Raw genomic sequence first — 25334 nt, 5'->3', positions numbered from 1 at the left:
TATGAGAGTTTTTAATAAGACAAAGCAAATAGCACAATAATAGTGCATTTGACCCTTTCCAATTACTTGATCATTTTCCTCACTTGTTCAAAAGAGATTGACAATACTAGGTCTGTTTTAAAAATTCACATCCCAAGGCACCACCGGCTCAGTCAATAGAACATGAGACTCAGTCTCAGGACTGTAAGTTTGAGCCCCAAGTTGGGTGTAGAGATTACTTAAAAATAGAATCTTAAAAAAATAACAAAATAAAAAATCACATCCAAATGTTGGAACTCTGCCTCTTTTTGTTACAGAATTCCTGATGAGTCCCAATTCTTTCTCTAGGCCCGTAGCTCATGCTAGACCAGCACCAAGAATTTCATACACTATTTTAAAAAAGGTTGTGACAAGTTTAATCAGGTGAGTTGCTACCAGCTGTTCACTATGGGGAGAGAAAAGGTGTCCAGATCCATCAGATATAGTTAATTATCCTGATCATCACCCCAAACACCCTTCCCTTCATGTTCTTTGTATTGGTTGGCCCTGAACTGGAGTGTCTGAGCTTCCTGGGGAAGGATCCTTACTTGGTGAGCTTTTCTATGGTTCTTAGACTTCTCTTTTCTATCCCAGAAGAGAAGGAGCCAGCAGAAAGGAGACTGACAATAAACAAGGGAAGAAATAATTGACGGAGCAAGTTTCCTGAGGGTCTGGAAAAGATAGAATTCAGAACACAGGTAGAACAGAAATAGCAACACTTTTTGTTAAATGGAGGGAAGATAGGAAAGCAGGGAGCAAGAATAACCTTAAATAAATGATCACAGGATTTTGTGTGTAATAGCTACTCAAATATTTATTGAATTCAAGAGTACTAACTAGTGACACAAACTACCAGCTCCTAATGAATAGGAAAAGTTGTCACTGAAACATTACATCCAGCAATCAGCCATGTAGAAATTTAATATAAATATTTAGAGCAAAAAAAAAAAAAAAAAAACACTGGGCTGGGTTGACCATATGGTTGGCCTAAAAGAATAAATGGTACACTCAGTAGTCACCTATCCTTTTAATTATAATGACTACCAAGTGTACCTTTTTAGTCAACATACCACGACTAACCTGTACCAGCAGCATAAACGCTCTCCCAACTAAGAAGGGTGAGCTCTGAAGTGTCAGGCTCTGTGCCAAACACCTGAATACGTTGTGGTTTCAATTAATTTCTCAAAACACCACTGTGAAAGAAAGAGACTCAAAGAAATTAAATACTTTGCCAAGGCCATAGATCTAGAGAGGAGGGCTGAGATTCAAACTTAGATCTGCCTCCCTTGAAATTAATTTTATTTAATATTTATTTAAAGATCAACCTTCAGTTCATCAATTTCATGCTAGAAAGTACTGTTCAAGTACCTAACAGAGACGGCGTCCTGCAGAAAAACAATTCCACTTAGCCCGACTCTCTTGTGTAGCTCTATAGAGTGTCGTAGATTTGTGGATATTTTCAGAAAACTGACAACTTGGGGACGGACCGTAACTTGGTGCTCAGCTCTAGCCTTCCTGTATTCTGGTGAGAAAGCAATTTTAAAATGCCTCCTATTTCTCTCCCTCTGAATTTGAGGTCCTCTATTATTTTCTGTTGTCAAAACTCAGACAAACCTTATTATTTTATTAGGTCATTGGATATGATTTATTTGTCTCCTAGGAGTAGTGATTGTAAAAAGTAAGAGTGACAGGACCTATCAGGCCCCGAGTGGACTGAGCTCACCCATTAAGTTAGCCTGTCTGCTCTGCTCTTGACAGTTATTAATGCTTCCATCTCCTGTTGCTTCCGATGCTTATGCTTCTGGAGTGCCAGCTCCAGAGGTTATTGTTACATTGTGACAGTCCTTAGAGCCCAAACATGCCAGTGGTTTCCATGTCTTGGGCACAGTCCTGCTGTGACAGCACCCTGGCTGGCCCCCTTCTGATGCATCATCCAGGAAGCCCAAAATGACCAGCATGAGCCAATCAGAGCCTCTGAAACAACCAGCATCTTTTTGCTCAGGCCAGTTTCAAGTAAAAATGCTTTTTTAGCAAGCAAAACATTGCATGTTGCCAATTCCCCATGAACCTGACATTCCCTGGTTTACCCCCATCAGCCTTCCTTGTATTATAACTTGACGAGCCCTACGCTATGCCCCCAACAACAGCTGTTCCTTAGAGGCTGAGTGAATACAGGCAGTGAGAGATGGGAGTCCCTTGTATGAGTCAGGTGTGCTAGGTTATGCTGTGGTGATAAATGACCCCAAAGTCTCAGCGGTTCGCAGCAACAAAGCTCTAGTTCTCGTTCATATGATGCGTCCACAGTAGGCTGGCCTCAGCTCTGCCCCATGTCAGCTTCACTCCAGGACCCAGGCTAAGGAGCAAACCTTTCTCGGGAACATTTGGACTGTCCAGAGGCAAATGAAGCATGACAAAACTCAATCTCATTCTTCAATCTCCGCTCCCCTGTTCAACAACAAAGTAAGTCATAAGGCCACTCCTGATATCAGCAGAGAAAGAACCCGCCATCAGGGAGCAGTGCCCCAGGGAAGGGCGACACCCATTTTGAACATGAACACAATCTACCATTCTCACTTTGGAGACCTGTCAGGACATCACCAAACTGTCTTAGAAGGAGCACCATCTGTGGACCTCAAGCCTCAAGATTTAACAGGGTTCTGCCAGGGCAGCAGGGACCTGCCCATTTTCTCAGCTGTGCCTGCCTATTGAGTTGAGCCCCTGTGACACTGACAGATGGCACTGGGGTCCGAGAGACTCCCTGAGGTAAGTCAGCGTTATTCCTGGTCTTGGTAATTCCTGGGCTGTGTGATCCCAACACCTTCAGAGGCAAACCTCAACCCTTGCCCAGCCCCTGGGGCAAGTTAAGTAGAGAAGCTTCTCCACCAGAGGCCACATTTGTGTCAGTGAAGGACATTCTTCTCTGAGTCACTTCTTTTTACAGCCTGTCAGAGACCAAATTAGATCACTTTGAAGGAATACATTATGACCCATCTGTCCATTCACATAAATCACTGACCTTCCTTTTTTTTCCCCTAGGAGGAGGGTGTTCACAACAGTTGTCTCTGTGATAAATCTTTACCAGTTTAGTAGTATAAGTGTTGTTGTGCTTGACGTTTCATGCTATGATTATTTCTGTATTGAAATGTGTAGGACTTAATAAGATAATGCTTTCCTCAGCAACATGAGGCACATATGAAATAAAGATGATTTAATGATGTGAATTTTATTAATATACAGAAAATGCCAGTGCAGGAAGTACTTCTTCTAAATCTAGTTATTCAAACTCCATTTGAAAATCATTCCAGAAGTATAAATAATATAACAATTTTAAAAACACCATCCTGGGGCTGCACACACACACACACACACACACACACACAAATTGTAAACAGATATAGATAAATATATATTATAAATTGTTATGTTATAAGTAAATATATACAAATTATGATTTATTATGAGAAATAGGTATGGTCTTCATCCCCATTTCTGGCTCACAGACCTCAAAACTCTGAGGATGAAGGCTGGTGGCCAGTGGAGCCAACCACATATTTGGAGGGTTGGAACTTTCAGTCCCACCCCAGACCTCCAAAGACAGAGGGGCTGGAGCTTGAACAGTTGACAATGGCCAGTGATATAATCAGTCAGGCCTATGCAATAAAGCTTCCACAAAAGTCCAGGAAGAGGTTCCAGGTTGGTGGACACATGCAGATTTGGGGAGAAGGCCGTGCTCTGGGAGAGCATGGGAGCCTTGTGCCCTTCCCACATCCCTGACCCCGTGGGTCTCTCCTGTGTGGCTGTTCCTGGCCTCTATCCTTTTATAATAAACCAGTGATTTAGTAAGTAGGATGTTTGAGTTCTGTGAGCTGCCTTAGCAGAGTAATCGAATCCGAGGAAGAGGTTCTGGGAACCACTGATTTGTAGCTAGTTGGCCAGAAGCACTGGTGGCAACCTGGACTTAAAACGGCTATGGGGTGAGTGGAGTGCAGTCTTGTGAGACCGAACCCTTAACTTGTGGAATCTGATGCTCTCTCCACGTAGATAGTGCAGAATTGAGTTGAACTGTAGGACACCCTACTAGGATCTGAGAGTTGCTTGGTATTATGTAGGAAGCCATCCCCAACATACGTATACACATACACGTAGAAATTGGGGCCCAGAAACTTAAATAAATATATAAAATATAATTTATTAAGTATCAAGCATTTATTACTCATATAAATCTGGGAGACAAAGAGAACCAACATAAAAAGTATCTCCCATGGGGACAAATTATAAATAGCCTGGGCCTGCTGTACCATTGTAGTTGCTTTTAAACTCATGTTAAAACAACTGACATTTCTTCATTCAAGAAATATTTATTGAGCACCAACCATGAGCCAGGCACAGAGGACACAGCAAAGAGTAAAGCAGCCAACAATCCCAGTCCTCATGGAACTTGGGTTCCAGTTGAAGGAAAAGGACAGGAAGTGAAATGCAGTGGCAATCCTCCGCATGCTGTTCCTGACCTGCTCTCCAGCCTTCTCCATTCCGGGCTGCGCCTGTCCTCAGGCCACATCAACAAGCTCACTGGCCATCTCATCTCCAGTTGGCTTTGGCCAATGGGAGGGACTTAGGGCTCAAGAGGAGAAAACAGTTGTGAACTTCATTCATCATGGCCTGGCTATATCCTTCTCCCAAAAGTGGCCCTCCCTAAGCTGCTATCCTTTCTAGATTTTTCTCTTAATTCTATTTGCTCTTTCACTTCTCCCCTAAAGGCCTTGAGGGTGGCAATGGCTTCCATCCCTACTGCCACCATTGCCAGGCCTGCGGCACTACATGAGCCCTTGCTGCTTTCCCCAAACTTTTCTCATGTCTTTGTTAATACTTCTTTTATTACACTGTGCTCTGATCGCCTGGTGCAAGGATACTGTGTCATGTTATAATCCTGGCCAATACACAAAATAAAGAAATAAGTTATATAGTAACTTAGATGTTGGTAAGTGCCATTGAGAAACACAGAGCAGGGCAAGGGGGTAAAGCTGAGGGCTCAGGGCAGGTGGGTTCTTTCTAAAGAACGTGCTCAGAGAAGGCTTCTTCAGTAGAAGCATGTAATGGTACAAACACGCCTATCTCTCAGCAGAACTTTGCTTTCAAGGAGCTCTAAAATTTAGAACCTGAAATTGAGGAACATCACTGGTTGTAGCAGAGGTTCAGAGCTCTTACACACAGCCTGGTCCTCCCCCCTTCCCTCCAGGTGGCAGCCTTCACCTGCCTTAGCCTTGGCTTTTGTGGCACTTAATTGACCCTAGACTCTAAGACACTCAAAACCAAAGGAGAACAAAATATTTTTTTCTTAGCTAAACTATGGAGAGAGCCCAAATGTCCATCGACTGATGAATGGATAAAGAAGAGGTGAGGTATATAAATACATACATACAAATAAATAGATAAATGGAATATTACTCAGGCATCAAAAAGAACAAGATCTTGCCATTTGCAATGACACAGATGGAGCTAGAGTGTCTTTTACTAGGTGAAATAAGTCAGTCAGAGAAAGACAAATACAGTATGATTTCACTCATAGGTAGAATTTAGGAAGCAAACCAAATGAACATACTAGCAGGGCAGGGGGAGAGAAGAGAAGGAAACAAATCACAAAAGACTTTTAAAAAATGTTTTTTGATATTTTTTCATTTTTGAGAGAAAGAGAGAAACAGTGCAAGCAGGGGTGGGGCAGAGAGAGGGAGACACAGAATCCAAAGCAGGACCCAATGTGGGGCTCAAACTCATGAACTACGAGATCATGACCTGAGCCAAAGTCAGATGCTTAACCAACTGAGCCACCCAGGCGCCCCACAAACCACAAAGACTCAACAATAGGGAACAAACTGAGGGTTGTTGGAAGGAGGTGGTTGGGAGATGGGCTAGATGGGGTGATGAACACTGGGTGTTGTGTGTAGGTGATGAGTCACTGAGTTCTACTCCTGACACAGTATTGCACTGCATGTTAACTAACTAAAATTTAAATTAAAAAAAAATCTATTCTTAATCCTCTCCAAGTTTTATATGACATCACTCCAAAGACCCATGAACCTCTTCACCTCACCCTCAGGAATAGCTTTCATAGAACCACAATTTAACATTCTGTCCTCATGTCTCACCCACAACTGGAAAAAAAAATACTTTAGGTGTATTTCTTTTCATCTCTGTTCACTAAATTGACATTAAGTTTCCTGCCCCTATTTTTCTCAGTGTCTTTTCTACAAAGACCTGTGGGATAAATTTCCTCAGATCTCAGGACTGGGAAAGTGTTCTCTCTCTGGCTGGGTTTAGATGTTTCCTTGTCACGGACAATGAGAAGTATATACTCCATCGTGTTTTCCTCTTGGCATTGGCTAACTGGAAACTCAGAGCTAAGGGTCATGTTAAATTGCTATGAGTTTTCTCAAAAGTGTTTTCTTAATGTAATTTTCTTTTCTAGTTTCCCTTCTATGGTCTTTGTTTTATATGTTTTATTTTTATTTGTGATTTTCTTATTGAAGTCGGTAGTCTATACAGAAATTTTATAATGTGATCTAATTAAAATATTTTATTTTGATTTTGGTTGACTATTTTTCCTGACTATACCTATATCAAAATAATCTATGAATTGTGAAAACTCTAGGCAGTTAAGAATTTCTCATCTCTATACTAACCAAAATAAGCCCTTTGACTGATTTTTCTTTCCCCTCAATAGACTGTGTTGCTTCATTCATGAAAAGAAAAAAAATGATACCTCTAGGTAATTTATTATTGTCAGGATCTGTGCTCAGTACTGAGGGCTCATAGATGAATGTGGTACAGACCCTATCTTCAAGGAGTTCACTGTCTAGAAATAAGTTTATTTATTCTTTCAAACTTATTCAGAACCAATAATTGTAGGTAAAATTAATTTGCATGAGAATACATTTTACAAAGCAAAATTAGCTTTCCCACTTAGTTCTGTTCTCTCATGCTAACAGAACTGAAAGAAATAAAAAGTCTAAACATTCTGCAACAGTAGCTTGCCCTCAAACAAACATGAGATTGTTTTTTAAAAGACTTCTCACAAAAAACACTTACAGAAACCAGCCACAGCTTCCAACTGCTGGGAGCCGGGGAGCTTTGGTCTCAATCTTCCCTGCTTCCCATCAACATAAAACCCCCTTCAAACATTTAAAATGAGTATCTGCCTTTAAAAGCCTGAAACATATCTGCCTAATAGGTCAATCTATCCTTTCATATCAATCATAATTCCTAGCAAGTTTTGTGGTTTTCCAAGTCTAATAAATCATTGTATGCCGTTGAGTATGCTAACACTACCCACAAAAATATTTTAAGACCTCCATTTCCTGATGTGACCAGCCCCAGTGAAGCTGCAACTTCTATAATGTGCATTTATTTGACAAATACTTGCTAAGCGTCTACTGTGTTCCAGGCTCAATGCTATGTGCCGGGATATAAAATGGTAAACAAGACTGATATGTGTTCTGCCCTCATGGAGCTGTGTCTAACAGAGAAACAAGGAGTAAACAAATAACTCCAACGTGCAAAGGTCAAGGATTTGTGTCTGTTGCCTTCACGGCGTGTCTCTCAAGCATGTAATGAGGCCAAACTGAAGGAGGATTTGCTGAATGAATAGTATGGAGGAGGAAGCACAGAGTCTACAAGAGCAAATGCCAGGGGACCTCAGCTAGTCAGGGAAGCTGAGGAAGGTCAGCCTAAAGAAATGGAATTTCATCTGACACTGAAATTATGAGTTGAAGAGGAAAGGCGAGAGTGATACACGCGGAAGGAAAACTTAGTTCGGAGACCCATGCATAAAGGAACTGGAATTTTGTTTATACATACATACCTGCAAACCCAGAATGACTGACGTGGAAGGAGCACAGAACAGAGTGACAAGAGCTGGGGTGGAAAAGTTTGATATAAGCGCCAGCTCAATCTCACCAAGCAAGTTAAGAATTTTGCACTTTATCTTACAGGCAATAGGAAACCACTGAAGTGTTTCAAGTGGATGGGTGATGTGATCAGATTTGTATTTTTAATAGATTCTTCTAGGGATAGAGAGAAGTCCTTGTGGCCAATGTGAAAGAGTGATGCCTTCATTCTCATAATCTTCCTATTGCTCTACCCTCTTTATTCCCCTTTTTGCTTACTCTGTAGTGATCAGTTTATAAGACATCTTTGTCAAATTCCCCTACCCTTCCTGTAAGCCCAACCTTTCCCGTCAGAGAGGGCAGTATCCTTGCCTCTAACACAGACCTTGTTCCCTCCTCCATGTTTGTTTTATTCTATGTACCCTTTGAATCATAAACACCCCATATCTTGATTATAATACCAGACACATGTAATTATATGCCAAGATTCTCCTCTCCTAGGCAGTGACTCAGTACACTTCGTATCCAAACAAGCCAGTTTAAACTCCTCTGCCTCAGGAAATGCAGGGCCCTGCACAATTCTGAGAATACCCAGAAAATGTTCACCTTTCTCTGGTGTGGTTTGTCCTCTCATTCCACTCCGCTGCTCCCTAATCATTCCTGGTGTTCCTAGCATCACTTTTATATGCTGCGCCAACTGTCTGCAGGTGTACATTGTCCCCAAACACCGACCTCCCTTCAGCCCCCAAAGCACAACTGAAGACTCAAGAAGAGGGGAGAATGTCAGAGAAGAAAAACAGAAATAAAATTTGGTTATAAGCTCTCACTGTGATCAGATCCTTTAAGTGGATGCCTGTGGTTGGTATTTCCCTCCATAGCCCTCAGCCAGTGGCAATGTCACTGGAATCCATGTCAGTTCAAATGAGAGCCTGACTCTTGCTCAAACTCCAGCCCTGTGTCTAAAGCCCAAATGTCCCTTTGCCCTTAACCCCAACCAGAGGTGCTAAAACCAGACGGTCCCATAATAAACTGCAAGAATTGCCAACCTGTACAGAATGGTGAGAGCTATTGACATTCCGCTGAGTTTCAACCTTTCCCTTCCAGACTCGCTGCTGGGATTTACTTAACTTGGCAAACCAAAAGACCCGCTAAAATGTTTTCTTCCACGCTAAAAAGCAATCTTCCTTTGAAAGACAGTTCTGCAACATGTCCCTAGAATGCAGACATGCAGCAGTGTTTTAAGTAACACTCTGCATTCACTTTATAGATGTACAAATATGTTTAATGGGGAGAAAATTATACATACACCCACACGGTGTTTCTCCGATTTTCCAAACTAATTACTCCTAACAAGTGAGAAATCCAGGAGGAACTGAGCATATTATCTCAAAGCAGCCTGTGGCAAGCATATTATTTCTTTGGAGTCTTCATATTTTATCCTCAAAAATTCACATACATTTTTGCATGCACTGCATAATATGTCCATTTATTTCAATCCGTAACAATAGAATGAAATATACTAAAACCCAGCCACAGTGCTGTAAATGGGATCCACAAATTTCTATTGTATGAAATATGGAATTGCATTATTCCAAGGTTATTGAAATGACCAATGTGAGCTGGGAGTTCCGGGGGGTCCCCAAGTTGCATTATCATAGGCATCACTAATATCCTGATACTTTTTGAGAACAACTATAGTATGTGATTTATACCCCAAAAATGTGATGGGGAATGAATATAGACTAATCAAGCCCCACTGTAATACAGCATGTTGGCACTTATCAGGGTTCACTCACTAAGTAAGTGACTTGATCCTACCCACCAACTTTGATGAGCATATAACTCAACTTCTTACCTCAGCAAATTAGAAATGATTGCATATGATTAAACCCTGATGTCACTTTCAAAGAGTTGAAACTTTAAACGTGTTCTTCACCCTTGTCTCCTAGAAAAGAGTCTAAAGCAAGGATTAAGATGCCAACATTCTACGTGAGAAGAACAAACCACGAGCAATCAGGGTGATGGGAAAATAAAGTCAGGCAAGGTACAAAACATTGTTTTGAGAGCAGTTTGCTCATTTCAGGATCAAGATGATAATCCTAAGGGCGGCTTCTTGGATGGATTCACTCAGCACTTGCAAACTCTCTGGAAGAGTAACATGGAAAAACCATGGGACAGAGAAGAGAGGGAGAACAGATCCATCTCTATTTATCAAAAGAATCTAACTCCCCCACACTCCATCCTCTGGGCAACTGCTCAGCATAATGGAATCCTGGCTCTACATCCAAAGTGGAGGGGAGAATGCAGGAGGAAAGCAGAACAAGAACAAGAAGGAAGTGGTCAAGAGCCTCTGAAGAAGTTCACAAGGTTTTGTCCCCCAAAAAGCAAGTTAGACACAAAGGACAAAGTTCTATCATATTCAACAAAAAAGATGATCATCCTGACTCAAAGATGAATGAACTTCATATAAAGTTTACAATATTGTTCCTCTGATTTGAACTCCCAATCTACAAAATTTTACAGCAGTTTCTAGTTGTTACCCCCAAAGTGGTATTTAAATATGTCTTCTTGTACAGTTTTCTAAGCATGTATGTAATACTTGCCCTCTCCCATAACATTTTTGGTTGCTCTAAATCAGGGACCAAAATAATATAGCATAATATTTAATTTTTGTTTATTTTTGAAAGAGAGAGAGAGACAGACAGACAGAACATGAGAGGGGGAGGGGAGAGAGAGAAGGAGACACAAAATCCAACACAGGCTCCAGGCTTTGAGCCATCTGTCAGCAGAGTCCGGGGGCTCAAACTCATGAAGGATGAGATCCTGACCTGAGCCGAAGTCAGACATGTAACCTACTTAGCTACCCAGTCGCCCCAATATACCATAATATTTAAGAACATTGACACTGGGGAATTTACTAACCATGTGAATTCTGTTTCTTAATAAACTCAGTCTGTTACAAGAAATAAATGATATAATGCATAAAAAACATTTCGTAGAGCACCTGGGTGGTTCAGTTGGCTGAGCGTTTGATTCTGGATTTTGGCTCAGGGCATGATCTCACAGTTTGCGAGTTTGAGCCCAACATTGGGTTCTGTGCTGACAGTGGGGAGCCTGCCTGAGAGTCTCTCTCTGCCCCTCCCCTGCTCATGCATGTGCTCGCTCTCTCTCTCTCTCTCTCTCTCTCAAGAGAAAAAATTTAAAATTTAAAAATTAAATAGAAATTTAATTTGTATTTTGAATTTACAAAAATACTACTTTGTAAATTCCTGGCACCTGGTACTTATTTTATACTGCTACTATAATAACTGTTATTATTTTTCATGCCACAAATCAGTTACTAAAGTATGGAACGTACTGTAAATGGTCAGTGAAGTTTTTTTGTTCTGTAACTGATCCATGTGTGCTCTTTTTTTTTAACTACTCTTCTATGCAAGAAGAAATAAAATAATTCTGTGTCTTTTTTTATTTATTTGTCAAAAGAGGGGATTGGACTAAATGATATCAAAACTCCGTAAGTTTACTTGTTATTTAGGAAAGTTCTTTGTTTTTGTTAAAATATAAACTTGCAATATCTTCCAGTTTCTAGCCAGTGTTAAGTACAACATGTACTATTATGGAGAAATTGTGAAAGTCAGCACTGGGTGTGTAAGGTATGATTCATAATGATGACACGGGTGATGCCCCACTTACACATCTAACTGCTCTACCAAAATTGCATAGAAACAAAACTAAACACATCACCACCCATAAGTATACTCTTTTTCTTTCTATCACCATGAGTAGTTTGTCCGTCCACCCAGGAGCTCATGGCACAGACCAAGGTGGCATTCCTTTAACCTCGACACGTCCTGGTGTTGGGACCTACAGTATTTATATTTGAATCCATCCGGTGCATCACCAGTAGCACCATGGAGCTCCAGCCGCCATCATCCCTCTCTCAATAACATAGCACAATAGAATCACCTTATTTGTTTCCTTACAATTCTTCTTGAATCCTCTAATCCATTTTCTACACCGCCAAATATGCCTATTTTAAAACCAAATCTAAAACTAAAAATCGAACTACCCTACGATCCAGCAACTGCAGTGGGAGATATTTCCCCAAATGATACACAAATACAGATTCGAGGGGATACACGCACCCGGTGGGTATAGCAGCATTGTCATCAATAGCCAAACTATGGAGAGATCCTAAGTGTCCATCAACTGATGAATAAAGACATTACTCAGCCGTCACAAAGAATGAAATCTTGCCATTGGCAATGATGTGGCTGGAACTAGAATGTATTATGCTAAGTGAAATAAGTCAATCAAAGAAAGACATAGCATATGATTGCACTTCTATGTGGAATTTAGGAAACAAAACAGATGAACATATGGAAAGGGAGGGGGGAGAGAAGAGAGGGAAACAAACCACAAGAGACTCTTAATGATAGAGAACAAACTCCAGATTGATGGAGGGAGGCTAGTGGGAGATGGGCTAGATGGGGGATGGGTACTAAGGAGGATGCTTGTTTTGATGAACACTGGGTGTTGTATGTTAGTAATGAATCATTGAAAAAAAATTTAAAAACACAAAACCAAATCTATCTTCCTCTCTTCTAGGTAATAATCCCTCCCTGTCTTCTGTGGTAGATTAGATTTTCATTTAAAAAAATACTTTCTTGTCTACCTGCCTCCTTTAGAAGATTATACTTCTGTGCCCCAGTTACGTGACATGAGCAGAAGCCATGCCTGTTGTTTGCTGTCGGTCTGATTCTTTTGTTGCTATCACCATGAAAAGCGCTTCCTCAGGCAGCTACTGACCCGTGGGCCTACATGACCCAGTGAGAGAGGGGGAACACAGCCCCTTTAGCTGACCCTCATATCTGCATCCTGAGGCCAAGCCAGTTGATTCATGTAAGCACTGTCTTATGCCCCCCAGATGCGGTGGTTGTTTGTTCTGCAGCAATCGCTAGCTGATACAGCTCCATGTAAAACCCACTGAAAAATACTTAATATGGCCTAAAAGGTCTATTACAGGTCTCTTCAGCCTCAGCTTGTACCGTGCTCCCTCTTCTTCCTCCCCAGACTGTAACTCTGACCCTCTCAGTTCTTCAAATAAGCCCTTTCCCTCTTGGAGGCTCTCTCGGCCTGGATGTTATTTCTCTGACCTCTCAGTCCAGCCAACTTCTATTCACATCCAATCTATCCTTGTATGTCCCGACTCTAGAAACAGCTTTAAAACTCTGCCTCGCCAAATACCAGGCTTGGAATCGTCTTCATACTACATATTTCCCACTTACTCTGGGCATTTCTTTCAAAGCACTCATAAGAATTGTGATTTATTAGCCTGGAAAAATACTTAGTTTAATGTCTCTTATATTAAATAGTTAGCTCTGTCATATCAAGGATGATGTCAGTCTTGGTTACCTCTGTACCTTCATGACTAACTTGAATAAATAACTTAATCACTTGTATTTCCCTGACCAGAGCACACTAAAGTAGTATTTACACCTGATATCAAATGATGTCAATAAACCTATCATGTCAGAGCCCTTCAACTGCGAGTTATTTCAATTGAACAGACAATTTTCTTGTCTTTCTAGAATCCAGTCTATTTCTCATATTCTTGTCACTACAATAGATCCAGGTGTGTTACCCGTCTGAAATGATAGCTAACAATCTATGTCTTCCTTGTTTTATCTCTAGAATACCATTTGACAAATTGAATTATGATACCCCATTTGTAAACAAAAATAGTAAAAGAAATTTTAACATACCAGAACTTACTCTTTAATGTTAAGAAAATTTTTACATCTTGGGCCCCTAGTGGTTCAGTTGGTTAAGCATCTGACTTTGGCTCAGGTCATGATCTCGTGGTTTGTGGGTTAGAGCCCCACATCAGGCTCTGTGCTGACAGCTCAGAGAAAATTTTTAAATCAAAATGTTGCCAAGGGAGAAGGGTGAAATGAAAATATCTGGAGTCTGGAATCATGATAGTAGAGGAAGCGGCGTACCAGGTAACAGTGTGGAAAACAAACCCCTGTTATCCCATATGTGCAAGAAATTGTAATTGGCAGGAAAATAAAGAGAGTAGGGGGATGGGGAGGGGAAAAAGAAGGGAGGAAGAGAAAAGAAGGAAGGAGAAAAGACTTTCTCTATCAGCAGCCCCAGTGCTTGTAGCTGAATTGGAACATAAGCTCTTGTCTATGAAATAATATCAGACTTGAAAATAGCTGTGAAGGGGTTAACAGTCTGAAGGCTGGAAGTCGGCCTGATCCACCCTCTGCTAAAGCAGCGGTGTAAGCGACAGACTCTGTAACCTTCAGAGCAGCTGTTAGGAGCAGCAGAGAATGAGGGTCAGCCCATATGGGAAGAATAGGTCAAATCAGCATTTTTACACAGAAAAACTCAAGGTAAACCCTTCTTACTCAGTTTTTTTGATAGGGTCTTCTATAGTATCTAAAAGATGTTCTCCCATTGCTGTGAACCATTAGCAAGCAAGACCAGGAAGGCCAGATTCTATTAGGTTTCTCTTCAAGAACAATCCACATAGATGGGCGCCAAAGCACCTATTTTCTTATACCTGGGGACAAAACAATTTGATGATAAACTGAGCTGAATCTTAAGGGTTATTTGCATGCTATGGCTGGCATCTCTTAAGTAACAAGAGTAAGATACTTAACATTACACCCACGTGGTGAATGTGTATGGTCTGATCTGCCCCCAAATAACACCTGTGCTTGTGACGTGTTATTGCCTCTACTTAGCCATATGATTAAAAGGAAAATTGCCATTTTCTTACAGATCCCATCTGGTCACCACCACTGATTGGCCAGGGGATACTTACCCAACAGAAACTGGATTAATAAAAGTATCCCACATCCTGGACACAGTTTATCAGCCTGGGATAGACTACAGGTATCCATTTTTCAAAAGTTCTCCTTATGCCACTTGGCTTTTAGGAGAGACCTACGTTAGTATCCAATTTCACTAACCGAAAGAAATGTGAAGATTTTCGTGCTTTTCTATGAGCATTTTATTTATCTATTTATTTTAATTTACATCCAAGTTAGTTAGCATATCATGCAATAATGATTTCAGGAGTAGAATCCAGTGATTCATCCCCTACATAGAACACCCAGTGCTCCTCGGTGTTATATGGAAACCAATTTGACAATAAACTATTTTTAAAATAAATAAATAAATAAATAAAAACTTAAAAAATTTTTTTAAAAGGACACCCAGTGCTCATCCCAACAAGTGTCCTCCTTAATGCTGAAGATTTTCGCTTTTAAGAATAAAGGAGAAGAGTGAAAATAGCGTTCAACCTTCATTCTGGGGCGTCCTGTCATCGAAGCAGTGCACCCCGAGCAATGAGTGGCGCCCCCAGACTCCTTCCTTGGGAACTACACTCAGCATCTCTACATCAAGCCACCATAGCTTGCTATTTTTTTTTTTAGAGAGAGAGAGAGAGAGCGCGCGCGCGCGCGCGCGCGCACACTAGTGGGGGAGGGGCAGAGGGAGAGAGAGTATCTTAAGCAGGCCTCACACTGAACCTGACACAGCGCTCAATCCCACGACGCTGGGGTCATGACCTGAGCCAAAATCAAAAGTTGGACGCTCAACAGACTGAGCCACCCAGGCGCCCAAGCCACCATAGCTTTAAGCTGTCCATGAGCATCAGTGCTCTATCCCGATTTATTTTCTGCATCTGTTAGCAAGATATGTGCTAAAGTATCAGAAAAGCCTATGAGAGATAATTTTTTTGAGTCTTGGACTCAAAAGTTCTTTCCACATAAATCAATGTTAATTGTTTCTCACTTTCTATCATTTTAGGTTTCATAGGAACGTTCTGCTTTCAGATAGTGGGGGACACCTGTATCTGACTTCTGTTGAGGCAATTTAAACTCTTCCTTAGGCTATAGTTTGTTTGTTTGTTTGTTTGTTTGTGTGTTTATTAACTTGGGACAAGAGAGAGGTTTGGGTCCCTCCTCAGTGGTGCAGGTGGGGAGGAATGAGGGGGGAAAGCTGCTGGCATCTGTTTCCTGCCAGGTAGCAAAAGCCAGTGTGAGAGAATAAAAGAAACATGCAGAGAAAAGTAGAGAGAAGAAAGATAGACCAGCCTCATGGCTGTCAAACCCATGTTCCAGATACTTCTAAAACCCGCTGGAGTCCTGCCTTCTTTCCACTTGCAACCCAAAGTTCTGACTAATATTCACGGACTCCATTGACCATATTTTAGAAACCCTCAAATCAAAATTCTTTGTCTGATCACATTTGTGATTTTTCTATATCAAAGTGTTACAAATGTGTAAATTGTCCACTGATACATTGTCAAATAGGTAACATAACATCTTTTTTAAAAGAAATAAAATTATATGATACTGGGAACACACTGAAGTATCCAGTAACTACAGGTGCCATAATCTGGGGTGCTGAAAGCAATAGACATCATATGAAAAGACACAGAATTGGACTCCTTCTCCATAAAGGAAAACAATTTTGAACTGAAAAAAAAATGAGTTAAACTACAGTACCTAAAATCTATATTAATATTGTTATTGTACTTCTAAGGGTGCCCGAACAAACATGTTATCCTATTGTTCCTGTGGAGAATTTCACATAAAGAATTATGAAGAGAGAATATATGTATGAAAGTAATATATATGATATTAAAATGTATTGAAATGCTCTCAAGCCCTAAGCAAAATGGCTCCAGTAGCTAGGAGTCCAAGACTGTTCCTCCCCTCAGGCTGCAGCTAATCAAAAGTGTGAAAGAGAGGGACACCTGGGTGGCTCAGTCAGTTAAATGTCTGACTTCGACTCAGGTCATGATCCCATGATTTGTGGGTTTGAGCCCTTTGTCGGCCTCTCTACTAACTGCATGGAGCCTGGAGCCTGCTTCAGATTCTGTGTCTTCCTCTCTATCCACCTCTCTCCTGCTCTCTTTCTCTCTTTCAAAAATAAATAAACATTTCTTAAAAAGTGTGAAAGAGGTAGGACACCTGGGTGGCTGAGTCCATTAGGCATTCAACTCTTGATTTCAGCTCAGGTCATGATCTCACAGTTTGCGAAATCACTTCATGGTTGTGAGCTGGTAGTGTGGAGCCTGTTTCAGGTCCTCTGTCTCCCTTTCTCTCTGCCCCTCCCCTGCTTGCATTCTGTCTTTCTCTCTCTCTCTGTCTCTCTCTGTCTGTCTCTCTCTCTCTCTCTCAAAAATAAACATTTAAAAAAACACATGTGGCTAGCCAAAAAAATGGGAAGAGCCCCAAATTCCATTGACTGATAAATGGATAAAGAAGATGTGTATATATATATATACACAATGGAGTATTACTTGGAGGTCAAAAAGAATGAAATCTTGCCATTTGCTACAATGTGGATGGAACTAGAGGGTACTATGCTAAGCAAAATTAGTCAATCAAAGAAAGACTAATATCATATGACTTCACTCAAATGTGGAATTTAAGATACAAAACAGATGAACATAAGGGAAGAAAAACAAAAATGATATAAAAACAGAGGGGGACAAAACATGAGACTCTTAAATGTAGAGAACAAACTGAGGGTTGCTGGAAGGGGTTAGGGGGATGGGCTAAATGGGCAAAGAATAGGAAGGAGAGGACTTATTGGGATGAGCACTGGGTCTTATACGGAGGGGATGAATCACTGGATTCTACTCCTGAAATCATTATTGCACTATATGCTGACTAAACTTGGATATAAATTTTATAAATAAATAAATAGACTTTTTCAATATGTGAAAGAAGCAAAACTTGTCTTCAGTTCTTCTCACAAACACGACCTATGTGCATCTCTCAAATCTGTGAACATATTTCTCAGGAAACTGGCAAAATTAATTGCTCCCTGCCCTGAACTCCTATGAGACTGTGCTTCCTGTTGAATCTCCCATCCTATATGGTATTTCCACTTTTTCTGCTACAATACAAGCTTTTCAAGGGCAAAGATTGTTTTGAAAAACAATGTGTTAAGCAAATTGATTGTTCTCTCCTCAAAAGAAGTGAATTGAATAAATGACTTAAAACTCAATAGCTAAAAAATTGCATTGAGATAAGCTCCTTGTGTTTCTGTTCCCCGGGGACAAAAGCAATGACTGCTCTTGACCATGACCCAGAGTAACAAATACATTTTACTTTGTAATACAGTGCCCATGTGCAGAGGTATATAAAACCAAAACAGAGATTTCACAAAACATTTATTTTTAAAACATGGTACAAGTTCTGTCTATTCTATTCCATTTTTTCTTTTCAATTATAATGGTCGTGATTCATTACAGCAATTTCATGGCTTCTAATGAGTCATGACCCATAGTTTGAAAATACTGCTCTACTGAGAACCTAAGGCAAGTGAGAAAGTTGAGTGAAATCCTCAAACCAGGTGAAGTCTCAAAAATGGCTAGGATCTCTATAGCTTACATAGCTTATAGGTCACAGAATTATGAATATCTAGAAATACTAAGCCAGAACGAAAATTCATTCTCCCATTCTCGAAATACCTTTTATCTGTACAGTACAAGATCTATGCAAGGTAAACAAAATCTTGAAGGATTTGTTCATTCTCTCAATAATTTATTTGGCACTGTATTTTAGGTGTTGAAGCTGCAGAAGTGAATAAAATATACAAAGTCCCTGTCCTCATGGAATGTACATTCTAGAGAGGAATATGGAGAATAAACACAGACATATTTAATAAAATTTCAGGTAGTGATAAATGTTATGAAAGAAAAAAGACTTGAGGTAAGGGGCTAGAAAGTGATGGAGTGGGGAGAAAGGGCTATTTTAGACAAGGTGGTCTGGAAAGGCTTCTCTGTAGAGGTGATATTTGAACAGATCCTTACTGCGCCACTTAAACGTCTAAAGAGGTGTATCAAGCACAGCAGTATGTTGTGAATCTGTGATAAAGGGTAAAGGGACCGCTAGGCAGGTGGCATGGTCAGTACAGTTAACAATCACATCTGTGGTATAGATGGACCCAATCACAGCTCCTTCCAAGGGAAACCATCTTCTACATAATCACTGGCCATCTGGCAGATATAGGCAGTAATAACCATAACATGTCCTCCCTTCCTCTTCCACCATGTCACCCCCCAGGTATGGGCACTTGACGCAAGGTTCCTTGATTCAGAATTGATAGAAACTTCAATAACTTGATAGAAAATATGGCTTATATTCTGTTATGGGTTGAATTGTGTCCTCTTCCAAATTTCAGATGTTGAAGTCCTAACCCCTCATGCCTCAGAATGTGACCTTATTTGGAAATGGGGCTGTTGAAGTTGTAATTCATGAAGATGAGGTCATACTGGAGTAGACTGGACCCCTAATTCAGTATGACTGGTGTGCCTTCACAGAAAGGGGGAATTTGAACCAATGCACACAAGGAGGACACCATGTGAATGTGAAGATGATCATCTAGAAACCAAGGAGAGAGATCTGGAGTAGCTCCTTCCCTAACCCTACCAGGACCTAGATGCTGGCCTTCCAGCTTCCAGAACTGTGAGACAATATGTGTCTGTTGTTTAAACCTCCCAGTTTGGGGCACTTTGTGACAGAAGCTCTAGCAAATGAGTGCATCTCCCTGTGGGGGAGTTGAGTGTATTCTGTGTGTAGTAAGATGGCGAATCTGTGGATGATTGTGGCACATGTGGCAGACTGCTAGGTGTCTGCTCCCACGGCAAGAATATCCCCAGTTTTTAGCCGAGCTGACTACATTTGCCCCTCTCATGCAGTTAAGCATGGTCAGATTCCTAAGCTCTGGCCAGTGAGCTATACTCAGATGTATTTGGCGGCAGCTTCCAGCAGCCTTCCTTAAAAATAGCTGACAGCTGTCTTTTTTCCTTTTTCTGTATCCCTTCTTCCTTCCTGGTGGCTGGAATGCAGATGTGATGGTGGTGTTTAATCCGTGAGTGACACTGGGAGTGAAAGCCACGAAGGATGAAGAGCCAGAATAAAAGGAACACGGATCATTAAAAGCTTTGTGGGACAGAGTCACCACACCAGCACTGAACTACTCACATCTGGACTTTGACATGACAGAGAAATGGTCTTCCATCTGTTCTAAACAATTGTTTTTGCAAAGGAGGTTAACTTTTACTTGCTGTGTATTCTAATCATTAAAAAAATTTTTTTAATGTTTATTTATTACTGATAGAGAGAGGCAGAATGCAAGCAGAGGAGGGGCAGAGAGAGAGAGGGAGACACAGAATCTGGAGCAGGCTCTAGGCTCCAAGATGTTAGCACAGAATTCTATGTGGGGCTCAAACTTATGAATAGCATGATTGTGACCTGAGTGGAAGTCAGATGCTTAGCCAGCTGAGCCACCCAGGCGCCCCTCTAACTTTTTTTTTAAATGTTTATTTATTTATTTTGAGAGAAAGAGAAAGAGAGTGGAGGAGGGAGAGAGAGAGAGAGAGAATCCCAAGAGGGGCTTGTGCAGAGCCAGATACAGGGCTAATCCCACAAACCATGAGATCATGACCTGCTCCGAAATCAAGAGTTGGACACTTAGCTGACTGAGCCACCCAGGTGCCCCTGAATCTACTCCCAACGAATTCAAGCATGCCGAATGAAAACAGGAGTAAAACAGAACCCAGCAGAGGATTTTAGCCACGGAGAAAGGGGAATCAGATTGAGAAGGAATAATCAGTGATACAAGCATAACCTGGAAGAAATTATACCTGGAAAGCTTAAAAAATATCTAAAAGAAGGGAGAAATAAAGTATTAGATATTACTGAACTGATAGGAGGACCAAGAAATATCTCCTGCTTCTCAAACTTGAATGTGCATATGACTCATTCGGTGTCTCATTAACATGCAGAATATGATTCAGGAGGTCTGGGTGTGGAAATTCTAAAAAGGCCCCAGGTGATGTCCATGTCAATGCTACCGGCACACTTGGAGTTGGCAAAAGTTGAGGCCAGAGTGGTTCCCAATGTACCCTTCCTGAACCTGTTAGAAATGCACATTCGTGGCTGTGTCCAGACCCACAGAATCAGAGGGGAGGTGAAGCGGAGTGGGGGGCGGAGAGGGGTGGCAGCCTGTTTCAACAAGCTCACTAGATGATTCTGATGCACACAGAAGGCTGACAGCCACTGGTGAGATAATAACAACAATAATAACAATAATAACAATGACTACCACACATATTGATCACCAGCTGTGGGGCAGGTTCGTTAACACCTGTCTAACATCATCTTATTAGGTCCTCACAACAATCTCTTTCATCAATGAGGAAAATAAGACTGATAGAGGTTAAGTACTTTGCCAACATCACACAATTATCAAGTGGTGAATCCAAGAAACCACGTCTGTCTGGCACCCAATTCTGTTCTCAGGTTGCTTTGCCAATTCACCCTCAGGGGTCAACAGTAATATCACTATAAACAATTACAGCAAGTCTGAAGTCAGAAGCAGATTGCAACGGCTTTGGAAGAAAGGGAATGGAAAAATGGGTGCAGAATACTTTTTTCCAAAACTTACAGTTTGAAGAAGAGAGAAGTGGAACCTGGAAGGTAATGGAGTGTGTGTGTGTGTGTGTGTGTTTCTTGACTGCCTGTTTTTAAGATGGTAAACACTCAGAACAAAAAGAGGAAGAGAGAACCTTAAGATACAGGGATGTGTTAGAGATTTCAAAAGATCAAACTTGAGCACAATCAGGGGAGGATGAATGAGGAAGGAAAGATTGTTGATTACGTTATGAGTGCTTTAAGGAAATGGGGTATGTGTCCAGGAAAGGGAGAGACTTAGGCAGAATACAATCATGAACTTTGAATATCTAGTGGGCTATTATATGGAAGGGGAACAAATCTTATTTTTATAGCTCTAGAGAGTAGACCAAGGGATAGAAGTTACAGGGGATAGATTTCACCTTAAAATGAGAATGAACTGTCTAATGACTTAAATTATTTGGAAATGAATGACTTGCCCTTTGAGATGGTGATTTTCCTGTAGCTGAAAGCACTTAGGGAAAAGCTATTTGACATCCACAAGGCAAGGTGTATAGAGGATTGTTCCTGTGAGTTCACTGGGGGCTTTAACTATGCTAAAATTTTATGCTATGTCCCTGCACTGCCTGTTCCTTTAGTAAGCCACTCAAGTGTAGTGCTGCCTATGGCAAGAAAGATCTCAGTGTAGTTGATATCTCGAAGCCTTCTTGCTCTAACTTGGAAGTAATGGAGATTACCTACATTGCTGACAATTCATGTATTTGAAATAATTTAAATTCCACTTAAAATCAGTGATTCTAACATCTCGCTTTTTAAAATAAATCGTTTCTGGGGCACCTGGGTGGTTCAGTCGGTTAAGCATCCGGCTTCAGCTCAGGTCATGATCTCATGGTTCGTGGATTCGAGCATTGTGTTGGGCTCTGTGCTGACAGCTAGCTCAGAGCCTGGAGCCTGCTTCAGATTCTGTGTCTCCCTCTCTCTCTGACTCTCCCCTGCTCGCGCCGTCTCTCTCTATCAAAAATAAATTTAGAAAAAATTTAAAAATTTTAAAATAAATCGTTTCTAAGCTTTCACTCAGTTTTTCTTTTTCTAGATGATTTTAATTACATAAACAAGTGATTGGATTTTCTTATGCTACATTGGAGTGCTTTAGCAGATTTTGTTCAGAGCGTTCTGTACACATCACCATGATGGAATAGACTGTCCCTTATCCCATAAGATGCCATTATTTCCAATGAAAGAAAATAATAGTTCAATGAATTTGTGAAAAGGAAATCACAAAAGCCAGCGCATCTCAATAGATCCCAAACTGACCCTGCAGAGGTTTGATCTGTTGCATTTTTGTTTTTGTTTTTCTCATAACCTAAAGACCTCGGCATAACCTGAAAACTTCCTGGTCTCTCCGCTATGGACGCGTAGGCCATTGGAAAGGAAGCCCAAATGAAAGCTCTCTGCCTTCCAAGAAAACACAACTCACCAGAGTAAGTGGTGGCTTTTTTGCCCGCTGGTAAAAGGGCAGAACAGAAGCGATGGGGGAAGCGCCGGAGAGCCACGCCATCTGCTCCACCTGTTGTGCAGAACAGTTGGTCCGGGGACCATGTTGTGGATTGCAGTCAAGGGCTGGCATTTACAGAGGTGCTGTTTCCTCTTGGGTTCAAATTCACGTCAGCTTTGTGAAACTTGATTTAAACTGAGTTTTCGCAAAGTGACCAGAACCTTCTTCCATCTCTTAAACTGGAGAGCTAGGGCATCAACCCTTTATTCATGGCTTGTGAATTTGGAAAGATGGTTTCTAAGATTACACTTAAGTTTTTAACTGGAATCACGATATGTGTGTGTGCTTTTGAACAGAATGTCTTTCTCCTCACATATCTTTGTAATATTTTGTAGAATACAGTGATTAATATATAAGCATAAATACATGCATGTGTACATATGTTTGAGTGTGTGTATATACAAATTACATATGAAATTTTGTACATTTCTGAAGCCTCAGAATGAAAATAGCAATTCCACTTACCATATTGTCACGTGACATTTGCATGCACATAAATTATTAGGAACATGTCAGGAAAGAATGAAAAGAACATATACCAAACACTGTCCATTTTTTGGAAATACTTTAAAGAGAAACAATATTTTATGTGGCAGTGTCATACTGCTAATATTTGAGTCCTTCTCACAAACTTGAAGGTCAATAAAATTTACAAGCAATGTAGTCGGGAAAGGCAGCATTCTAAGATTATAAGGTGACCCTTGAAAGTAATTTGCTGATGACACATATTACCATGTGTCAATGTGTTTCAAAAACCTCTATACTTATTTTTCTCACCTTTTAACGTACCAAATGATCCCCAAATGGGCCTTTTAAATTTATTTGTATTGCAATCATGACATTTTAGTTAACTGAGAAGAATTTTTGTTAAGGTCATCATTCCTCAAAATATTTGGAAGAACTAGTTTGAAACCTGGTCTAAAAAGATCTCTTTCTGATTTAACTCCTGAGCTTTTCTCTGAATCGGTTTATTTATCTGTCCTTCTACTTCCTCTTCTGAGAGAAGGCAAAAGCATTTCAACCTGGTGCCTTTGGAAGCAGGGCTATTAACAGTAGACCACCAGGAGGCAGCACGGAACTGGGAATCAGGAGCCTCGGCTCTGGTTCTGCTCTGCACTGGCTGTCTCCATGGTTGTCATGTAAACTCTTCACTTTCCAAACCATAGCCACGCCACAGTTTTGATACAGCTCTTGTTCTTAGAGTTTGGTTAAGACTGTGACCCGCTTGGAAGGCACCATGTGCGGAGACATGGGTTGAGAATAGAAGGGCAGGTCACCAAGGCTCTATTTGCGTGAAAGAAGCGGGAGCTTTCCTGGGGACTCTCCATTCTTGGGCACAGTGGTTTGTCCAAGCACAGCTCAGCGAGCGTCAGGAAAGGAGTACAGCCTGGGGTGTGTTACTCACTCAGCCTTCCAGCTTCCTGCTACACCTAATGTGGGATGTGACATGGTCAATTCTTAGGGCAGGGTATATGAAGGTAAATATTCTGTTAATTTGTAAGAAGACATTATCGCCTCGGGGATCAGAATACTCCTATCTCTGTGTGAGCTGGGCAAAGCCCTGACTCTCTCTGCGACTCCACCTCCTTTGTCTCTAAAATGGGGGAAATAATAGTATCTATTTTCCAAAATTGTCATGAAGATTAAATGAGTTAACAGATAAAGCATTTGACATAGTGCCTGACACATAGTGAGCACTTAGGTGTTAGCTGTTTTGAAAATGCACTTGACTGTTTCCTTTGCAAATATTTTTTGTGTGGCCTTAATGAGTCTAATATAAGTAATGATTTATTGTGATCCACACCTGGGTGGTGTTATAACATGGTCAAGTATTTACTATCAGCCTATACAAGTGCTGGTTAGTTAATTCACATAACCAGTTTTTTAGCAGAAATATTTTATATATACATGCTGATTAAATGACATAGCTAACTTTAGCAGTAGTGTGATGACTATTATTACCATAATGAATCACAATGTTAAAATGAAACATTTTCTTTCTATTAATGATAATAATAGATAATTTCTTTCTATTAATGTATTCCTTAGGCACAAAGAAAAAAAATATATCTATTCCTGGTTGAAGTCTTTTTCAACTAGAGTCATGGCCTTCAAAAGGAGACAATGTATTGATCCCTTCCAGAGTTGTAGCGCAGGAAAAAGAAAGGAGCAGAAGACTGAAGCATTGGGGAAACGGTTTGCATGCGTTAGCAAAGTCCAGTGTGAGCTTTCTACATTAGTGTGTCAGGGTATGTTTGCACTATCTTATTCCCATTCCTGCTGTAGGGTCAGAGTAATTAAAGAAAACGAGTAGTTCCAAAATATTGGGTAAAAGTTGCAAAATAAAAATAGAGGACAACTTTAAACCACATACGTGAAATGTATTTAGCAATTCTGAGGTGATGCAATTGGATTTGCTGCTTTTGCAGT

The sequence above is a fragment of the Suricata suricatta genome, chromosome 10 (genome assembly GCF_006229205.1).
Source record: "Suricata suricatta isolate VVHF042 chromosome 10, meerkat_22Aug2017_6uvM2_HiC, whole genome shotgun sequence".
In the NCBI taxonomy this organism is placed as follows: domain Eukaryota; kingdom Metazoa; phylum Chordata; class Mammalia; order Carnivora; family Herpestidae; genus Suricata; species Suricata suricatta.
This window is presented reverse-complemented; position numbering follows the sequence as displayed.